This window comes from Acyrthosiphon pisum, chromosome A2 (genome assembly GCF_005508785.2).
Source record: "Acyrthosiphon pisum isolate AL4f chromosome A2, pea_aphid_22Mar2018_4r6ur, whole genome shotgun sequence".
NCBI lineage: Eukaryota > Metazoa > Arthropoda > Insecta > Hemiptera > Aphididae > Acyrthosiphon > Acyrthosiphon pisum.
In genome coordinates, this window is record NC_042495.1 from 112,784,092 (window position 1) to 112,806,840 (window position 22,749).

The 22,749-nt window shown below is 27.8% G+C and overlaps 1 protein-coding gene across 3 annotated transcripts in view; it reads left to right on the plus strand.

Annotated features, from left to right (window-relative positions):
• Window positions 1-22,749, plus strand: part of LOC100168708 (glucose dehydrogenase [FAD, quinone]) — a 33,794-nt gene that overhangs the window by 4,123 nt on the left and 6,922 nt on the right. Inside the window, exon 1 of one of the 3 annotated variants that reach the window (XM_003242810.4) lies at window positions 21,869-21,988. The exons of 1 other annotated variant lie outside the window; for it this stretch is intronic. The gene's annotated coding sequence lies outside the window, so the exon portion shown is untranslated. Of the gene's footprint in view, window positions 1-21,868; window positions 21,989-22,045; window positions 22,232-22,749 lie in introns of those variants that run through there. One more of the 3 variants, XM_016802448.2, reaches the window with a different exon arrangement.

The following is a 22,749-nucleotide window of genomic DNA, read 5'->3' on the forward strand; positions in this document are numbered from 1 at the left end:
GTAGTATCGTGTGCCCATATAGTTTATATATATATATATTATGTATGTTTTTCTTATACAACTTACCATTTTAACCAATCACATAATAATATTATTTGTCTTAATAATTTAAGTAATAATTGTTATATAAAAGATCGTAAAAGGTCACATACTTCCTATAGGTAGTTAACAAACAAAACGGGTTTTTCATTTATCATTATTGATTATTATATCATCAGGTGTGCAGAGATAGATATAATTTTTACAAAATAATATATACTTACTATTATAATAGGCAATTTAAAAACCCGACATATTATTAGTTAGATAAAAACGTCTCGCGTAAGCTATTATAGTTATAATAGCTAATTTATACCTAGGTAAGTAATAACGATGAAAAACTACTCTGTATAGTTAAATATTCATTATTTTGTATATAATATTATCAATTATTATATAATATCGTTTTCATGTCCAATCGCGTTGTACCTCATCGTCGTTTAATAAAACGGTTTTCACATTTGTGGGATTTCCGCATAGCGCTCAAATGTATTGCAATTTAATTTGATTTACCCAGATTTTGGGGTATTTTGCAGTACTGGGCGCAGTATCCCCAAAATAACACCCCCGACGGCAAATGATATTGTAAATGCAAATGCACATAATATTATATACCTATAGTGTATTGGCAGTGAAATATAAAAAAACATTGTTCTCGTTCTATTAACTATTAGTTATTATTATTATTCCGATTGACAACAGCGAAAGCTACTTCGTACCGTATGCAAACACGTCTCTTACACCATCGATTGAGTATAATAATATTGTAATTCCATGTCAAAACCGATATTTTAGAGACATCGATGCAGCCGAGATTGCGGGACGAGCGCGCCGACTGTCTAGAACAATATGAAATTATTATTATTATTGTTATGGCGATCATTCGTGCACGACCATTATTGATAATGGTGTTGTGGCAATCGCTGTCCGTTTGTATCGGTGGACATTTAAATATTTCATATACACGCGTCAGAGTCAGGATTCGTAAACGGGGTACGGAGCTTTTATACCCATAATTGCGTGAACGCATGTCGCCAATTCAATGATAATGTTATAATACGGTAATTATTATACTCTGTAGTCAGAGTAAGAACAGTCCACCTTCGCGTATCGGTGATTGGCACCAGTGATCGTTCATTGGTCGAAAACAAAATGTCGTGTTTTTAAATTTATAAGGATCGTTTATAATATTAACTATATCCAATTTTATTATTTTATCCATAAAATCATAAAAATTAGGATGACGAGTAGAAAAGCTTTTGATAGAACTACTGTGAAAAGATTTGCAGGCATTATAGTTGTCCAAGTTAATGTTTCGGAAGCCGATGCCCAAATATTTGGAGGAAAATATACTCTATATGAGAATAAGAACAGACCGCATTCGCTCATCGACTTACAATTATGTAAAATAATATCTTAAAAGTCATTAATGTTTTCGAAGATAATTAGTGTCTATTACAACACATGGATCACTGGCCAGTATGGTTCGGTATTGGCTTTTTGGCTTCTTCTCATTTTATTCGTATGAATGTTTTACGTTGGGGAAACAAGCACATATTATGTTCTTTATCATATTTTAGTTTTTGAGTTAATGATATACAACAATTTTAGACTTTGTATTTTAATGTACATTAGAGTGGGGTGTATCATTTCCACCCACTATAGTTTGTCTCCGTTCAAGGTTAAAGTCTGGTTTCCAAAGTTATGGTTTGAGATCTGATAGCCACAGTGTAAACATTTTGACATTATGCAAAATTATGCACCCAATGTGCGGTCAAATTTTAGAGATATTTATTCAAAACAACAATTGATTGTAAATCATCCCATGCACATTTCAAGAAACAACTTTCTACAAATTACAATTGTTATTTTTAGTTTTTTTTTTCAGAAGGCCACCTTTATGTTTCATTTGGTAAAAATATATTAAAAAAATTAAGACGTACATAAAACATTAAAAAAAATTGTTTTCTTTAACTCGGACCTACTTTCAACCTATGTTAAGACCACAATATTTTGAGAGATTTAATGCGTTTAATATTATGTGGAAACGAAACGGGACTGCATAATAAAATAGTTAGGATTGTCAAATAAATTTTAAATGCCGTCGACCGTCGTCACTTATTAGTTGTAGTAACTACGCTGTCTAATTATTATATTGTACGCATCATAGCTGCATTCAAGTCTCCTGCGACTATACATTTGCGAGCGCATGGTTAAAAGTCAAACTCGTTATTAACATAATTTTTATGTTATGATATAGGTAGGCAATGTGCGATGTACGCAACGGTTGCTGTACACACCGCGTATTCATGAAATATTAATCTCGGGAACTTGAAACCTTTATCCATTCCGTTTTGATCATTTTATACGATGCACAGCGCAACTTTTAAAATATTTAGACTATTATTCTAAGCTATTTATAATATTATCACTATTTTCACACATCGATCTACGACGAGTGGTATCGAATCACTAATTAATAACGATAATAGGTAATATTATAGTCATTATACGATATTATACTATCATAATATTGGTGAAACGGAACCGTATCATAAAATAGTTACGATCGTCAAACACTGGCGTAGACAAGGGGGGGACGTGGGGGTCAGATCCCCCCATTAGATTTATTTTTTTGTTTTTGCTTACATTATGTAGTATGCACTATGATGGAATATTTTGTTATATTATGATCTATCGAGCTATTGAATTTTGACAATTTTGTCAACATACTGAATACCATTATAATTTTATTTTCGTTTATTTATTGCAAAGTAAATAGTAATATTTATTTGGTTGAAATGGTCGATGACGATTGACGACTATGGTTATAATTTATTATAATTTATAGCTTATCTTATTATTTATAGAGACCTGAGACAACACTATATAGTAAGTATATTATATATATAAAATGTATGACGTATGTGGGCTCGACTAAATGGACTATACTTCCACAGTTCCACTGAGTGTCTGTGTTTAAAATGTTATCGGATATTATCGTTATTAAGTTATGAGAAATCATTATCGCCACGGCATCTACGGATTTAGTTCACCGCGTATACATCACGATTATAAAGAACTTTTTTTTAAAGTTCTTTATAATCGTGGTATACATACAACTAATTTAACTGAAATCTAAATAAAGAAACACTCATGGGATTATTGATAATTGATTTCACCTATCAATTATCATAGAGAAACGTAAAATATAAGAAACGTGATAAATTAAAAATGTATTTATTACAAGAACGGCTAAATGGCCTAACACTTATGGCAGTTTATAGAAATATTTCTATTAAAGCAGAAGAAGTTTTAGATGAACTAGCAAAAAAAAAAGAGAAAACTAGATTTGTTAATTAAGTTATTATTTATTTTATTTAATGATGTAGCATTTTGTAATAAAGAAGTTTTTACTTTATAGAATATGGAGTATTGGAGTGGATAATCTTCCATATTGTGTTTAATGCAGGAATGGAAAACGTTTATAAAAAAACGTTATTAAACGGAAAAAAACAAAAAAACGAAAACAATTAATAAAACGAAAACGAAAAAAAACGAAAATAATTAATAAAAAAAAAAAACTGAAAAACGATAACAAAAAATCCTAAAAACCGAAAAAATAATAACGAAATCAAAAACGAAAACGAAAGTAAATTATAGTATTATAAATTATTAAATTATTAAATTATTTATACCACGAAAAAAAAAAAATGTTTTTAAAAATTACACTTGTCTTTACTTTTAATCTTTAACTTTGAAAACATTTTAATTTCAAATCAGAAATTTTGAATTTCTTAATTTTTATAAAAATTATAATTTTGATTTAAAATTTAAATATTAAGAATAATTAATTTTTATTTTTAACTTTAAGTGCATTTCTATATTGCGCGCTACTGTTATAACTTAAAAGTTAAAAGTTATAAATTATAAAAATATAATATAAAAAAAATATACATTATCAAAAACGTTATTTGGAAACAATAGGAAAATAACGTTTTTAAAAACGGAAATCAAAAACGTTTAAAAACGTTAAACAAAAACCATATTTTTAAATCATTAAAACTTAACGAAAACGAAAAAATTAAAAACGTTTTCCATCCCTGGTTTAATGTGAGTTTTGAATCAATTCAAATTATATTCATTGTTCCTATTGTTAAATATTTTACTAGGTACCTTAAAAAAAGTTTTGAGAGGGTGAAGATTTTCCAATTTTCACCTCCCATTTAGCTGTCGTATTTTTTTTTTTGATCCCCTCCCCCCTTTCAGAAATCATGTCTACGCCACTGTCGTCAAATAACTTCTAACTGCCGTCTTCACTTATTAGCTGTCGTAACAACGCTGTCTAATTATTGTACGAATCTTAGCAGCGTTCAAGTCTCCTGCCTCAATAATTGGCGAGCGCATAGCTATAAAAGTTAAGCTCGTTATTAACATTATTTTTATGTTATGGTATAGACAATCGTGCGATGTATATTACTATCAGAGTTACGAGTGTCATATAACTTCTAACTGCCGTCGTCACTTATTAGTGTTCGTGACGACGGTGCCTAATACATTAGTATCCACGTAGTATATAGTTATAAATCAAACTTTTTATTTCTTTTTATGTGATGAATTTATGATATAATGTACAATGTACGCAACAGCTGTAGTTGTACACGATCAGTAAAATATTAATCGCGTGGTCTTGAAACATTTCTCTCTTATTAATTTATAACGATAACAATATAGGTACAATATATGTATTATTGTCATGATATCGACGAACCGAGATCGCATAATAAAATGTGTTTATGGTTATAAAATCTATAAAACGAATGAGGTGTCATGATCTATAAGTGACCAACCTCTAATTCTAAATAGTGTCATAGTGAATAGTTCCATCAATATAATATAGACACACTTTACACTAACACTCTGAAATTTAGTAAATTTAATTTAATTTACTTTATTTTAATACCTATACCAATACACTATATGAATCCATTAATGATGAATTGGTTGTGCTCATTGTACTACTCAATCATGTATAATGCTGCTAGATATTTTCCCTCTGCAAGGAAAATCGAGGAATCACATATATGTTTTCGGGCATTATTCAGTGGAAAAATATCTAAAAATATCTACTACCATGCTACAATTTGTTAGGAATTTAATTTAATAATATATTATATATTTATATATATAATTTTGTTTATCATTGATTAGCATTTCTATGGCAATAAACAAAGCATTACAAAAATCAACCTCACGAAAATCAGTTAGAAAAAAAAAGTTGTATCCAGCCCAATTTTACATTTGTTAAAAAAAAAATGGTTATCAAATAATTTTTGTAACTGCCGTCGTAACTTATTATTCATTTTCGTAACGAGTAAACAACACTATCTTTGTACGCATCTTAACAGTGTTTATAAATTGGCGAGTGAGGTTAAAAGTCAAACTTGTTGTTTCTGTTTATGCTATGATATTTTTCTAATGTGCAACGTATACGCAACCGCTGTTATACACGCCACAATTTTATGCGATCAGTAAAATATTAATCTGGGGGTCATGAAAATTTTCTCCTGGCCGAGTTTTATCATTTTCTACGCTGCACAGTGCAACTTTAAAAATATTTAGACTAATTATTTTAAGCTATCTATATCGCACGATCCTATGCATAGCGTTCTACTATGTACGGTATTGACCTATATAATATTTATTTCAATATATTATCCGACATACGGTCCATTGGTGTAGTGGAGGGTACACGCGGGTACACAGCACGTAATAATTCGGGTGATTACCAATCCAGTGACACTGGTCGGTGCTTGCACTTAGAACACGTTTTGTAACTGAATGCAACCACAGCCCCAATCAAGCCACAAAATATAGTAATATTGATGATATGGATAAAACATTTTTCGTCCATGCAATATGATTTAAAATTGTTTATTAAATTCAAATTTAAAACATCCAATAATTATAGAATCATTTTGAAATTTTGGTACTTATATATGTTATTAACAATCTATATTTCATATTTGCATACTTGTTCACATTATCATAATATTTCAACAATAATAGTAAAACTTTTACACTAAATCTATAATAGGAATGAATTATAACCGATATTCTTCTGATATATTATTATAATATTATAATAATATAAATATTTTATTTTAATTACTATATATGGGTACTTACTTAGATTTTAATTTGAATATGAAATTTATCAAGGGCAAAACCTTCCAAAACAACGAAGCCTAGGCAAGTCAGTGATAATTTGTAATTGAGTTAAGTTAACTTGATAGAAAACAGTAAAAAACGTTTAGATATAACAGTTATCTTAATTCATTTTTTAACTCAGTTATGTAAAAAGTTATATGGAAACTTACAATTAACTTAAGTTAGGTTATTTTTTTTAAATATATTATAAATATAGCCAGTTATATGGTTAAAAATACCTGTCATCACCTTTTGTATCCATAAAAATGCTTTAATTTACCAATTCAACATCTTTTTTTGGTATAAAAGTGAACCTATCTGTTCATTTTGAGTGTCAAAAGTATTAAGTTTTCAAAAGATTCGAACAGAGCAAAAAAGCAATTTAAGAAAAAACAACCAATTTTGACGTAAAACCATTTTTTGAAAAAATTGATTTTGTTTTTTTTTTTGTGTGTGTAATTTAGAAACAAATAACCGATAAAATAGTCGAAATGTCCACTTAATATATTTTGTATTATAATTTTCTATACATGGTATAATTTTAAAAATATTTTGACTTTTTTTCTATCAATGTCGATAAAAATATTTTTGTTCATCAATAAGCTTAAAAATTGAACAACAAATTCTTCATAAGTGACTAAAAAAAAATTCAAGAAAATATATATATTCGCCCAATATTTTTATATTGACATTTGAAGTTCAAATTTGGACGAAATTACATATTATTATTCATACGAAGAATATCGACGTTGTTTATTTCGTTGTAATTCAAAAATATTTTTCGTGGGAAACTTTTACGTACATACCTAATAACTATTTTACTATACGCAACGACATTTATAAAATAATGCTTTTTATATAACCTATTCACATTGTAGGTTCAACGGCAAGGTGGTATTAACCAAAATATACCTAATAACAATAATATTATCTGATACAAAATATTATACAATCTATAATAATAGTGAAATATTAATAATATGATATTAAATTAAATGTTTCCGGCAAAAATTAAATTATCCTACCGTACTTTATTGTAATGGTAAAAAAAAATTGATTTAATAACAATAACAAAAACCTATCATAAGAAATAGGTACGTACTTGATATTGACTGACTGACTGTCTCCGCCCAGAATTTATTTTCATATTATGCTTTAATGATATATGGTTGCATTCAAATTTAACACATCCATTACAGTGACCCTACTACTTGAAATCTAAATACCTACCTACAAGCAGAAACGTGCCCATTTACCGATCTTTTTTTTTGTTTATATAAATGTCCGTCAAAATCCTTGTAAATTGAATGCAAGGTTCCTTGTCGATATACCAATTTAATATATTAAAAACACATATTGTTCGATATATTATTTTGTGTTCGTTTTAAGTTAGAAATCCGTAAGATTTTTAATATTAATACCCTGCAGGTTTTTAAATTGTAATACAAGGTTCTTAATAAGTTGTTATTGTTTGAATTTAAAATAAATGCCCTACAACTTTTTGAAACAACTGTGAAAAAACAATAAAAATAAATTTCTCACAAAATTCACCAAAATCGTAAACATTTTCAATGAAATGTTCAATTCGTATAGCTAATTAGGCTTACAAATTTAAAACAAGGAGTCTCATTAACTAGCGTACATTGGCACACTGATACCAAATAATCTGGAAAATATAATATAAACACGCATTTTTTTTTATAGAGATTTTAAGTTAAAATTTGAACATAATCAGATATTTAAAAACTTAAACAAAGAATAACTATTTTAATTATTCTGTTGTAATTCAAACATTTTTTCGTGGGGATTCGAAACATTTAAGTATGAACTCAAAATTTAAGAACTATAATGTAAATAAATGTATAATATACCTATATGAGTCACCACTCACCAGTCGAGATAACTTGAAAAACTAGACGACTCGATTTTATATTCCCCTCGACTCTTGAGGTTTGGTTAGATTAAATTCGAGTTAAAATTATCTCCAATAATAAATAATATCTCGAAGCCATTTTTTTTCTCCCTTTAACGTCGATTGTTATTGCGAATCGAATGTATTATAATAAGATATTAATAATGCAATGTTTACGGAAATTATGTATTTAACTTAGTACTTTTAACATTACTTAGTACCTACTAATAGTAAAATTAATTACTTACAGCACTTATTACTTAGTAATATCTATTTAGTTTCTGTACTCAATATCCAATGACGACCTGACACCAGGCACGGCTCCAAGGGGGGGAGGCATTGGGGCCATGCCCCCGGGGTCTTTTCAAAAATTTTTATTTTTCACATATTTGTCCTTGTGAACTGTTAAATCCTGATTTTAATAACCTACGTACCTAACAATTTTATTTGGCGGGCTAAAAAAAACATAAGACATTAATATGAGTCGTGTATCATAATATAGGAACGTAGTCGGACTCTGTACTAATTTGGGGAAACAACTATTATCAGTGAATACTCAATTACAGTCATAAACTCGTAACATTTTAATACGTAAATTGTCGACGGACGGTTTATGTACCTATATAATTTAGTCAATTTATTATAGTCCTTATAAAAGAATAATACTATAAATAAACGTGTTTACACGAATCGACTATCTATGTTTCATGGCATACGACATTACCACGAAAAACCCGAGCCCCCAGTATTCTAAAAATAATCAAAATATTATTCATCAATGTGTCCGCGTCAAACATACGATAAACTGTTATCGATCATTAGTAATGGCGAATCTGTAGTCTATTGTCTATACGGTGGACTGTAGTGTATCTCACTGGAGTAGGTACTGGACGACGTATGTTCAGCCGTCAGCAATATAATGAATATTAAGGAGAAATTAAGTAAATTTGTATTCGTCTCTAATTGTAATAAATTAAGTATCTACCTCTAATATCATTATTCATTTTCATTAACTTTTTTTAATCATAAGTAGTTATTGGACTTGAAAGTAGGTAGTGTAAAAAATAGATTTATTATAATTGGAATTTTTTAACCAAATATAATGTGTAAATACAAGACATTATTTATCGACAAACTTACAGGTTCCAAGTTAGAATATTCTCCAAGTCCCCTTTGCAATTTAGTGATAGTTGAAAAAAATGCCCCCTCCTTTTTGTATGTCTCTAAAGCCGCGCCTGCCCGACACTTACTGTACACTAAGAGTGGCTATCTACTATCCCCCTTTTTTAGAAATGGTTTTCAACGAACAAATTTATAACAATATATTTCAAAATTAAAATTCTATTTTACTCGATTAAAAACTGTTGATGAACACAACAATAACTTAATATGAGCTATTTAATAATACCATGTTTGTTTCAAAGCATTATGTGTGTGATGTATCTAATTACACGGAAAGAATTCCTTAGCAAAATGGTTGGTAAGTGAGAAACTGCGCACAATTGTAATTTTTTTTTGTTTTTGTTTTTTTTTTTTAAAAAACGTTTGTTGAACATTACCAACGACGAGCTGGTTATTAGCAGATTAAGTTTTACATTAAGAATATAATTTATTATACTCTAAATTAGTTGACCAACATCGGCTTATTTTATAAATTATTTAATTATACATAGGTAGGACTGGTGGGTATGTGTATTATAAATTGACTGCTTTGCTAATTGTTGAAGGTTGGCGAGGTTTTTTTTACAGAGTTTCGTGAAGTCGATGTCTTTTGTATTTATCTGGTATAGTATTCCCGGAATTCGAGAGATAAGAGTTGGACAGAGATGGGTATAAAATTGACAAATTTCATTGGCCATGAGGTGTTTGGTGTTTTGTTAGTTTAACCATTAAACTGTGGTCTTATGGTTAAAATATTAGCCCTCGTGTAATATGCTACCTCCCACTGCTTTGTTGGAGTAGTATGCTATCGAAAAGCTTTACGAGTGTTTACCGTATTTTCCCTTCTGATCTTTGGTGGTCAAACGAATAGTGATGGGGTGGAGGGGAGAAGTGAGGGGATACTCTCAGGTCAAACGTGTCAAACCGTAACGAATAATATTAGATCCTTACATTTGAAAAACTCAACTTTGAAAAATATACATTATTCAATTCAATAATAAGATATGGATAAGTACGTCGTAATATGTAAGTATGTTTGCTGCATTCATCTATCGAAATACCTAACTATAATGATAATAACCCCTAATAGTTATTTTGGATCGAAAACAAACAAATCGTATTATTTAGTCGGTTCGTCTGTCGATGTTTAATTGGTAAGTATAATAGGTATTATAATGTTAATAACGCTTTATGAGAAAGTCACGTCTGCCTTAGGCCTCTTAAAACTCAAACGCGCAAACACAATTCGCACAGCGTCCTTTTTATAGGTACACAATAATCTTATGCATGTATATAACACCATACTATGTATACCTAATATATATATACACCCACGCGAGATTCAAGTTTTCTAAAAATAACTAAGTACTAATATCCGTGAGCAAAGCAAATATTAATAACCAAGTTTATTACAAACGTGGTTGGAGAGTAAACTGCATCACTATACTATAATATTGTATATAATATATTATAAGATAGATATTATAATATTATATCGTCTTCTTGAGAGTAAACGCTCACTACAAAATAACTATAGATTCAATTTCCACGGTTTAAAACACAACTTTAAGAATATGAAATATTAAGTTTGCCCTTCGTCGAGTTTTTCGTTACTATAAAATCATGATAATGTCATATTATGTTATTTGTTAAAATATATACGCGGGGCTGAGCTCTTTTTACATATTTGGGTGTCTGTGTAAAAAAACATATCTATGAGGAAGACGCATATTAAAAACAATTAAAATACCTATACCCAACAAGATATCATTATACGATGATACAATATATAAGATCGAGATATAACAAAACAACACATTGGTAGACATTGTCTTAATCGGTGTGTACAAAACAATTAAAAATTAAAAACTAAAAGTGGGGTCCGTATTCTTACATTGATTTAACGCAATAAAATGTACAGAAGAGATGCATAAAATTAATTGTAGATCTCCAAGTAGTGTGAAAATGCGCATCTCTTAATTTATAACAATTTGTCGGTTAGACGATTTTTTATTTTTTTTTGTCATCGTCTTATATAATATAATATATATTATATATTAATATAAATATAATATAATATATATTATATATTAAATAATTTATTTATTGCGATGAAATTATATTCCTCGATCCTGTGAAAACTGGATAGCAATGCACAATTTAATAAAGAGTTCCAATATATTGTTACAATGACAGTTGAAAAATATTTAAAATACATAGTTAGTTTTTTTTTTTTTATAATAATTTAAAGATGGAATTTTGACAAAATACGTAAAATTATTTATAATATTGCAATTTAAAAATATTATTCGTCTTGGATATATTAATATTATGAAATTTTTAGAGTACCTATATATTGTTATATTTTATACACACAATGACATTTTCAAATCTAATTTAATTTGGCAAAAATAAATTCAACCTACTGTAGTAGGTACTAATGCCTAGTGCTAAAATTAATTAGGTATACTTTAATCAAAATGATACCTATCGTAAAATTTACCTACTTGGTAATATATGTATAGGCTGGCAAACCGTCTACGCTCAGAATAGTTTTTCTTATACAATGGTTTTATATCGTTGAATTCAAATTTAACACCACCGATTACAGTGACTCACTTGTAACTTACTGTACAGCAGAGCGATATCCGCTTACCAGTTTTTATTTGTTTTTTTATTATTTCAATTTAAGAAAGTAATTAAAAATCTTGACTTTATTTTACCTGTAAAATGCCTTATAATATTAAAATAAATTGTATTATTCATATTACATACTCCTAAGTGATTAGTATAAAATATACATAATATTATATATGTCCTATGTATTATTTTAATTATTTTGTATTTTAGTCAAATATGCGTTAGTAAAGGGTTCATACATTAATAGAATCGAAGTATGTAAACTAATTTAATTAAAAATATATTCATAATATAGATAATTAGTTAATTGATGGAAATAGAACGTTCTGTAAAGATTTTATTCGAAACGTACTATTTACAATCATAAAAGTTAATAAATTGTATTATTGGCTGGGAATAGTACACGAAAAAAAATTATTTTGAAATACTTTTGCATAGGTATCTACACAATTTAAATAAACACATTTTTTTTAAAAATCTATTTTCAACTATTTTCTTAACATTTTTACCTCATTATTGAATGCACAACAGAATGTTCTCTCAAACTTTCTCAAAAATGTTTTTCCTGAAACATTTTTAAAACTCCATTAGTGTGTTGTTATTCATCAACAATGCATCGTGCCGAAATCGTCGAATTCACTATAAACTAGGGAATTAAGAAAAAGTAACGAATATTTTCATATTAATATTACGAAGATGGTTTATTTTTGCAATACCTTAAAGACAACGTACCAAAGTATCAAAAATAACGAAATAATTGACCACTTTATTTTAAAAGCTACCATTGCATAGTTATTTAGTATAAAATCAAGGATGGATGATAACTGATGCGACTGTAAGTATAAATAGTTTTAAATAAAAATATCGTTTTCTATAAATATATAGTTGACTTGTTATTAACCTAAATATTATTCACATTGTTACCTGCGTGTGTTCCGCCAAAAGTATTTACTGATTTCATTTAAATATAACCTACATAAAATAGTTTTTTTTTTAAGAAGCCAGTTAATTATACATACCTACAATATTAACACTCATAAATATACTTAAAAAGCGTAAAGAATATTTTAAATTTAATGTTTTCGTAGAAAAACCACTATGCATATTTTATTTATTCATATTAATTTTATTATTTAAAATGAATGCCATTTGTTCTTTTTTTTGTGTATACGACAATAAATTGCCGTGATTATATGAAAACACGCTTCATAGTATATTGCATCGATGATTTTCGAATCAATTTCCACATTAAAAAATCTTCTATGCTATAAATTGTATCTAGTCATGCGCCCAACTTGTTCCACCTCGTCACTATCATACTTTCTGAGTGACAAATATATTCCTATAAGAATATATTTCATAACGAAAACCAATTAATTTTAAATACGTAATCTTAAGTAATTGTTTTAACATGACGACGGCAGTAATGGCACCCGATACAACAAGTGTTTGTTTAATAATATTAACTATTATTTATTATTATCATTATGATTACTATATTATTGCATACCTTAATGATGTTTATTCGTTGATTATTTATTTATTAATTTATATATTAAATGAACATTGAACACCATTTGGCTTTTTAATAATAGTAGTAGAGGTATATGTGAAATATCACTGAATTAACAAACTTAACAGAACACAATGAACAGGGACAATATTATATTATTATTTACATTCTGTAGAACAATGTGGCCTTGGCACGAACGGGAGATTATAAATTAGTTGTTATTGGCTATATAATGGACATCGTTCTCATTGTGGGGGGGGGGGGGGGCATTTTTTTTCACAAAAATTGAACCAACTTGTCAGTAGTGATGGGCACTATCGAATAGTTTACACTATCGAATAGTATTCGATAGTTTTTTTAATCTATCGAATACTATTCGAATGTTTTTAAGTATAACCGATTAGTAGTTTTTCAATAAAAACTATCGAATACTCTGATAAGCTATCGAATAGTCTATTCGAATAGCACTATCGAATAGTCTATTCGAATAGCACTATCGAATAGTTTATTCGAATAGTTTATTCGAATAGCACTATTGAATAGTCTATTCGAATAGCACTATTGAATAGTCTATTCGAATAGCACTATCGAATAGTTTATTTGAATAGTTTGATATTCTATTCGAATAACACTATCGAATAGTTTTTTATTATACGGACTATTTGGAATTTTGATATTTCAAATTTTAATTCACAATTTATTTCTTGACCACCTGAGATTTTACTTTTTAGCGATGAATCATTGTCCCCACATAAACACGTATTCCAATTTTCAAATATAAGCTGTAGAAAATTATCTTTACAAATTAGTAGGTAATTAATAATTATACATTAAAATTTTGAAAGTAAATAAACTTGTTGTTCATAGAGATATTTGAAGAACTCTAAAATTCAAATCTGATGTAATTTCTTCTATGGATAAAAATACATTATTATTTTTATGTATCAAATATATAAGATAAAAAACTAACAAGTTACAAGTTAAAAGTTACAACCAATCAAAATTCGAATTTCGAATGAATAAAAAATAAAAATTATTCGATTAACTAAACTATTGAATGAAAAATTGAAAACATTGAAAACTATTCGATAAACTAATATATTATAAACTTTCGAAATAAATAAACATTCGATAAAACTATTCGATAAAACTATTCGATAGACTATTCGAATAAAAACTATTCGAATAAAAACTATAATTCGATAAGCTATTCGAATGAAAACTATTCGATAAACTATTGGAATGACAACAATTCGATAAAACTATTCGATTAACTATTCGAATGAAAACTATTCGATAAAACTATTCGATAAACTATTCGAATAAAAACTATTCGAATGAAAACTATTCGATAAACTATTCGAATAGTTTTAAAGCTATCGAATACATGGTGACTATTCGAATGTTCGATAGTTATGGAATTACTATCGAATAGTTCGAATAGTGAACTACTATCGAATAGTTCGATAGTGACTATTCGATAGTTCCCATCACTACTTGTCAGTAAGTAATAGGACTCCTGAAACCTACAGGTACTACTTGGGACATGAATGTAAATTTGCTCTAGCAATACGTGTGGTGCATCCAACTGACCTTAAATTATTTATCTCTGGGTAAAGTTAAAAACGTAATCTGATTCGTCGTTCGCTCTCGTATAAAAACCATTTTAGTATCAATATAAATATATTTTTATTTTATCATTGAATTGAATACTAGTACATATTATAATTATACTTTTCTGTAATCGTTTAAAAAATGTAAATACACAACGAGAAAAAAAAAAATTTACTCCCATAATAATATTATGGCCGCCCAATGCAAACGTTTAACACGAACGTTATCAAATTTCATAAAATACTTACTTGCCATGACATAAAAATAGTAGTAGGTACTTGAAAATTATATTAAAATACTGATCCAAAATTTAAGTTGTAAATATATTTGTCGATCTACTCGGTCTGGACGTCAACATTATAATTCTTTTTTTAAACAATCAAAATGTTATATGTAAATATTTTTATTCGAATTCATTGTATGTCCCGACTTGCTGTGTATTTTTAATCATAAATTATTCTACCAATTCATTTGTGTAACCTACTTCACAATAGAACATTTTTACTACTCATAAAATATCAAATATCAAATTTTAAAATCAACATCTATTATTTTCTAAAGTTATTATTATTGTTATTATTATTTTTTTTTTTATATAGATATGTTTGTAGGATGGTTATATTTTTTTTCTAACCAATTTTCGTAACGCTTTGTTTATTGTCATAGAAACGCAAATAAACATTAAAAATTTAAATTTTATTAAAAATGTAATCAAATTCCTAACAAAATATAGGATGCTACTATATGCTACTATCTATAGATACGTTTACACTGCATTATGGTTACCCAAAAATGTATCTAAGATTCCTTATTTATCCTTGCAGAAGAAAAATATCTAAAGGCATGATATTTATAATATATACGAATTATTATTTTTTTAATGATATTTACAAGTCGTACGGATAGGTATGAACAAATAAAATGTGTAAAAAGAGAATAGATAATATTCTGACTAGTTATGTTATGGGGACGAACCTCTGGCGACACGCTTTACCGTTTTAAAATGAATAAGTAAATTAAATTAATATTATTTTTGGTCAAGAGAAAAAAATATTCGGCATCAAATTCATTTAGAGTTGATTTTTTACAAAAAAAAATTTTATATTTTTAATGTGGGTGGCATTTTTTTTTATTTACATAAAATAAGGAAAATACAATAAAATATTAAACTTTAAATAATATTGATGATGTTACAACTTCCACGCGAGTTACTGGCATTTTTGAATAGTTATTTTCTATAGGTACTCATAAATTACTTGTGTAGAGAGTAGCTCGTGCAGGACACTGCGAAACACATTAATTTGATATATAACGCTATACATACTTTAGACGTTGAATTTAGATTAGTCGAATCGAGGCGGTTTTTTTGATAACATGGTTTAAAAATTGAAACACTATTATTGATACGGTTAAATGACACTTTAATATTAAGCATTTGTTATTATTTAACATTTAATAGCTTCTGGTTGGGAATGACTTAGATAATAATATGTCCTCTGCGATGGTATCGATCGTATGGCAACGATGGACGCAAGTGGGCACTGAAAGTGAGAGGTGTAATGGCTGCCAGTTTAGAGTTGACGTGACTATAATATTAACAATTTTTTTTCTAAATATAGGCCTGCTATTTATTCTAATAAAATTTAATAACTATGCCGAATAGTTAATGTTATTATGTCACCTTCGTCGGGAACAGTGTATTTCTGTTTATTAATCGCTGCACTAGGTACATTTATGCCGGGTTGCACGAACGATCTCACTAAACATTTAATGAATCAGTGGCGAGCTCTTAAACAACGATTTAGTGGGGCCCATATATGATTGGCCAATTAAATTTTATTGAATAATTAAATCAATCAATTTTTCACGCTACCCGCGGCATATTGTATATTATTTCAAACTACGTATTCGTATTGTTGCACGTACACCATCTATAATTATAGGTGTATTAGGATTTATATTATAGTAAAAGACTAACACATATTATAATTATCTGATAACGATCATGTGATTAAATATAATCACACAAAATTGGTTTCAATGAGCGCAAGTAAACTTATATCATTGTCAAATTTGACAAAAAAGTTCAAATACAATTCAAATACAAAAAAAAAAACACAATTTAATATAATTCATTTTGTAATCATGCTCTTGTTATTACTGATCAGTACCTACCTGCCTTATCTAACTGCTAGCTACCAATATTAGAAATATTATGTTATAAGTCAGTTTCTTATAAGTAGTTAGCACTGCAACGGATATGTTAAATTTGAACTCAACGAAATAAAATCATTGAATACGAAAAACGATTATGAGCGAAGACGGTCTGTCAGCCTAAGAATATTTTATGATAATATTGCTGTTAAAGTAAGACGTTAATAATACAGAAGGCTTAATTAAATTTTGCCAAGAAAACATCGTTGTGTGTGTGTGTAATATGATAATATATCTAGGTACTTACTCTAAAAGTTTCAAGTACCTACTCACGAATAATATTTTTAAATTAAAAAAAAAATAATTAAAAACGTTATTCTTCGTTTGAATATCTAATTTTTGTTCAAATTTTAACTGAAAATATCTATTAAGAAAAACTGTGTTAATATATTTTATAGATTTTATGAGAAGCATTGTTTTAAAGATTCAATGCATATAGCTATAAACTTGAACATTTTATAAAGTTTTAACTACCAAATAATATGAAGATTTTCGAGATGAATTTTGAACTATAAATGCTTATAAAAAATAAATCGTGTCTTAAATATTTAATAGTTTTCAACTGTTATTATAAAACATATGAGGAACCTTGTATTACGTTTTCAAGCTTTTTAACCCAACGAAAAACTTTAATTGAAATTTATATGAAAAAAATCTAAGAAAATTTCAAATGTTTATAAATTGCTCATAACGATATATTATACAAATAGATTATAATATAAAATGATACATTAAACATTTGGCGAATATTTAAAGTATCAACGATTATTCGTGTTTGAATTAAAACAATATAATAAAATCGTTTTTACCCGATTTGTTAATTTACCGGATGTTCAAACGCTCATAAAAATATCACTTGACATTCCGGTAGAACTTTTTATTGTTTAAGGCAGGAAATCGTATGAGGAATCTTGTAATCGATCTAGTAATATATCTAACAATCAATGAAAAAACATTCGAATGCATAGAAATCCTATACCACTAGACTGATGACACAAACAATAATTGTAATAAACCCACATCATTGTTACATCAATACAGTTATCGATCCGCTCAGAATCTAAAATTATTTTATGGCAAATGAGAATGTACGCTGAGTGAAATACAAAATTATTAAATTATTCGTCGCACCCAATTAACCAAGATTTTATTTTTATTATTTAGGCGATTCGGTATTGACCGTTTTTATGATAAAAACATAATATTATACCATAGGTATACATATATTTTGTAAATTTCGTCGATAAACCGTGTTTCAAGAATTAATATGAAAATATATTTATTTTTTTTAAGACGTTTAATTTAGTTCAAACTCATCCCCAATAACTTAAATCTTATATTTCACTTAAATTTGACTTTAATTGTGGTACCTACTTTTTTCGAAAAAAAACAGTGTACAATAGAACGTTACACATTCATAAACCATACTCTGGTAATACAATTATTTGCGTACTCTCGAGGGACCTATCCGCTATATATTTAAGTATTTTACGCTACAAGGACTAAGGATGAGCCTTAACGAGTTTAAAGTTAAAGTTAAGTTTAAAAGTTTATTTTATTTTATCATTTCATCTTAGCTAGTTACTGTTGGTTTTCAGTTAATTTAACTACTAGGTTAACTCAATTATTGTATGTTAATAAACGTAAAGTCAACGAATTATTAAGTTTACTTAAATATGGCGTCAAGTTAATTTAGTTTTGTTTTCAATTTTATTTTATTAGATTTCAAAAACAATAATTGACTTTTATTCAACTTATAAAAAAGTAAAAAAAAAATTGTGTATTACTAATTTGCTTGAATACACGTGAACCGTGTAAACATAGGTAACTGAACAGGCTAGAAATGATCCCCCGGAGACTGTCCGGCGCTTTTTCGTGTGTAAAAAAATCTCAAGTCGAAAGCCGTGCTTAAGTTTAGTAGGACCAGCAAGTCAACCATCACCAGCGTAAGACGATAGTACCTACACCAAATTGAGTAATATTCGACCGTTTAGAAAGTCGGTCGCTTTGAGCTAAAATCGATTAACGTTCAGCTTAGTCACCTAGAAATTAATTTTTGCCAAAGACATTGTATTTTAAAATGTCATCATTGCCTGTATGAAATGTAACAATATACATACCTACGTTAAAAGATTCAAGTACCTACGAATAATGTTATTAATTCACAACATTTGACTTCAATCATCGTTCACCGTTATGATTAAAATATCCAATTTCATCAAAATGTCTATAAAAATAAACTGTTTTTATAATATATTTTTTATATTTTATGGTTGTATTATTAATTACTTATTTTTACCCTGGAATACATATCATTCAAGCCACAGCTATAACTATGGAACATTTTACACATTTACAAATTATCGTAATATTGACAAATTTTGACATAATTTGAACTTTCAATATTTATAAAAAAAAATTGGGGGACGGAGTGGCCGACGCCGGCTCGATTCCTCGGTCGCGGGCGGCATTTTTCTTCAGTCGAGTCATGGCGGCTGTTGAGAATTGCCGCCATCCCCCACCCGGGCATGGCAGATACCTACGGCTGCCCACTTGAAAATTCTGCCAAACAATAAAAAATGTGTGTTCTCCCCTACCGTTCCAAAAACCTACAATACCTACAGCTAATGGCCTTAGTTGCCGGGCTTAAGACCAATAAAAAAAAAAAAAATTGTGTCTACGGATTTTTAATGTTTATTAACAGTTTGATAACAACTTATCGAGCCTTTATGGAGAACCTAGTATTAAATTTTCAAGTTTTTGACCAAGCAAAACATTTTATATTAACATTTATTTCAATAATATAATCAACTATTTCACATGGCTCAAATAAATAGCTAAAAAAAAGTCAAAATATTTAGAAAATTATATCATATTATGTAGTAAATAATAATATTAATATTAATAGAAAAATTAATTCATCTAAAATTATGCGTTTATATTAGAACAGAACAAGGAAATCGTTTAATAAGAAATCGTTATTTTAGACGTGCAATGTGAATATCGATAATTTCATCAAAATGTATACTTCTGACGCTCATTAAAAAATATTTATGGATTTATACTCATACATTTTTTTTTTCATTCCTACAATAACAACTAAATAATGTCGAACATTGTATTACATTTTTAAAGCTTTGGTATGATTATTAAACATCGTACGCATTTTTCTTATAAAAAAGTAAAATGTATCTTCGGTATTTTTTATTTGGTATATATAAACAACTATGAAAAACCTTGGATTCAATTTTCAAGGTATTTGATTGAGCAAACAATTTTTACGGAAATTTATAGGAAAAAACTAAAAATAACTAATCAAAAAAAGGTCTTTACTATTATGCAGCTTAAAAATTGTTAAAATAAATTGAAAATTTGACGGTGCATAGAAAATACTGATATAACTATTTGGTGAAAATTTCAAGTAACTAAGGTTATTCGTTTTTGAATTCGGTATACCAAAAACATTTTATCTATTTTTTCGAAGGCACCAAATGAATTTGCGTAAAAAATTCCTTCTTATTATAATTTTTTTTCTTCCATGAACTTTAAATGTTTTTATCTTGTAATGCAGTATTTCGATGCAAAAGTTTTAAACTGTTCTTTTTACTTAAGAAATTTTCCACCAGAAACCACTCTCACAAGACATCGAAAAAACATCAGAACCATCATTCCAAAATCAAATCGTTCATTGATAGGTATTATTTGTTTGTTTTGTTTATTTCAATAAACGATGGGAACCAGAGGAGAAGTAATGCTAACTTGGTCCCTCCTCTCGTTCTCGTTACCAAAACATGGTATTATTTTATTGTTAATTCAAAATTAAACTGTAATTTACAAGAGCTTTTCAGATTACAATCTGTAACCAATTGTAACCGACCATTTACCAGCAAAATAAAAAATTGTTATTATTTCCTTCATGAATCATAAAATGGTAGAGCATAATATATTTAAATTGTGAATTTCACAATAATCATTCTTAGTGTTTACATACATCGTGAATTCTTCGTCTGACAACGTTCCAAGTCTCAATTATAGTTTAGACGTTGATTCTCCGTTAGTCAGTCATTAATTTATTCTGTAAATCAGAGAAAAGTCACTAATATACACGGAGAGAATATAATATTTTTAGGCAGGTAACAGTTGAAACATAATAATCAATAATTATTATGTTATATAATAATATATATTATGTTATTATTTTATAATTATGATATTTTTAGGAAATAATTGAAACATATTATTATTATAATTTATAATACAATCATAAATGCGTTTAAATCACGCTTAATGTTCTACTTATGATAGTAAGTAATAATTGTTTTAAACATTTCAACAGGTTTTATTAATTTTCAAGTCTGTGCTAGTGTAAAAAATAATATAGGATTATAGGAAAAACTGCACAGTTATCATAAAATATTAATAAATAATTAGTGTAGGTACTGAAATATTCTTCTTACTGTTGTGTCGCGCCGTTTATGACAGTTTAGTAATAAATTATGCTAATTGTGATACAGTGTAAAAAATAATAATAAATAAAATGAATTTGAACAACTATATAACAAATAACAAAATGTAACCAGATACCAGTAACCGTCCAGCAACTGAACGAATGCTCAAACATACGAGCAGTTCAGTTCAGTTATCTAGTGACAGCGTGCAACATTAGTGGTTTAACTCTTCTGCAGGTACACGATTCGTTTATTCATTATAATATAAAGTTTTAAATATTTAGCGATGTGTGATAATATTATATTTAACGTATATTTATTCGTCGTTTGTTCATTGATAATATTGATTAAATGTTAAACTGAACAAATTGTAATCGACAAAAATAAAATAACGTGCGATATTGTAACATAATAATTATTATACAAGGTGATCCGTTTGAGCATCTAGACGTCTACAACAACACATCGTCATTTCAAGAGGTCTTAATAACTATTGTTTACAAAACACAACTTATGTCATTGCAAGACGACATTTTTTTTTAAAACGTTATCCTCATAATTTTTTTGCGTTTTTAATTTATTGAATTTCGATTATGTACATTTTTAATTTATAGTTCATTACAAAACAAACAATAGTTTTACGGAGTATTACGATACATATAAATCAAATTTAAAACAGTGATTTTTAAAATTATTTATAAGTATGATTTGATGAAATAAGTAAGTGTCAGGACTACTGGAAAATCCCGCGACGGAATATTCCGGAAATTCAAAATATTGTAAAAAATATTTAAATGTTCATTTATTATCAGTGTTGGGAAAAGATAACCAAAAAAATCATCTGGATAAGATAACAGATAATTCATTCGAAATTTATCCAGATGAGATAAAATATAACATTATTTTTTATTATCCAGATAAAGATAAAAATACACATAAATTTATTTAGATAAAAAAAATTGATAATTTGTTTTAAAATTATATTATAAATAGGTAAT